At 34.4% G+C, this 1144-nt stretch overlaps 1 non-coding gene across 1 annotated transcript; it reads left to right on the top strand.

Annotated features, from left to right (window-relative positions):
- Positions 1-212: 212 nt before the first annotated feature.
- On the top strand, positions 213-376 carry LOC141422749 (U1 spliceosomal RNA). The gene has a single exon (XR_012447494.1). It is a non-coding gene; the product is annotated as a U1 spliceosomal RNA (small nuclear RNA).
- Positions 377-1144: the final 768 nt, after the last annotated feature.

The following is a 1144-nucleotide window of genomic DNA, read 5'->3' as shown; positions in this document are numbered from 1 at the left end:
CTGACTTGAGTTTTTTGGGTAATCTCTTTCCCCACAACCCAGACAGACAGAGCTATTATTCTTATAAACCTAACATTATTAGGGACAGGGAGTATGGAGTGTCCAGGGAAGCTGGGAAAGATATTGTGAGATCTTTGCTGAGAACACATTTGGCACAACTTTTCTTATGTTGTTACACTTTCAATTATACCTTCACAATAAGAAACATTCTTATACTTACCTAATGGGGAAGATGCCATGATCACAACGGTGGTTTTCACAGAGCAAGGGTTATCCATTGCATTCTGGATGTGCTAACCCCTGCAATTTCCCCAAATGCAGGAATTTTGACTGAGTAATTTGTGGCAGTGGGGGACTGAGTTCACACTTTCCACTGAAAAAAAAACAAAAAAGAAACATTCCTTAGAATTCATACAAAATATTCTCTATCTATAGCTCATAAAAGTTATGATAGACAGCAATCTTTTTTTGTTATTGTCTATGAGATGACAGATTTACTAATAAGTCTTTAAGCAGATTTAAAAATAATTTACTATAATTGATTATAAATTTTAATAGGGCTATAAAAACACATAATTTCTGGCAGACACCAAAATTACTCAGCCATAAAGAAAAGTGAAATTATGTTATTTGTAGGAAAAGGGGTAGAACTGGAGATCATCATGCTGAGAAAAATGGGCCAAGCTCAGAAGGTCAACTAACTAATGTTTTTGCTACTTTGTGAACCCTAGACTTAAAGTGATGATGATGAAGATATGATTAGGATGGTGATGATTGTAATGGGGGAACATGAGAGTATATGGGAGACTACCTGGGTGAATAAGTGGGAGAGAGAAAAGAAAAGTTACTGAGTAATGAAGAGAATGGAAGTATGCTACACATATACATATGAAGACAGCATAATTAAAACCACCAAACACTGAAAGAGAGAGGAAGATGGAAAGGGAGAATGAGAATGTAATGGAGGGGGTGAACTCAGTCAAGATACACTGTACACATGTATGGTATGATCATAATATAATCTCCTCATGGTATTAATGTATGATAAATAAAAAATAAAATAAGTTTTTAAAGTCAAATTGAAAATTTTTATTCATATCCATCTTTATTCAACATGATTTTTAAGCTGGGAATGTCCACAACA

The sequence above is a fragment of the Castor canadensis genome, chromosome 4 (genome assembly GCF_047511655.1).
Source record: "Castor canadensis chromosome 4, mCasCan1.hap1v2, whole genome shotgun sequence".
NCBI lineage: Eukaryota > Metazoa > Chordata > Mammalia > Rodentia > Castoridae > Castor > Castor canadensis.
Note: the sequence above shows the minus strand (reverse complement) of the source record. Positions and strands in the feature narration are given on the sequence as shown.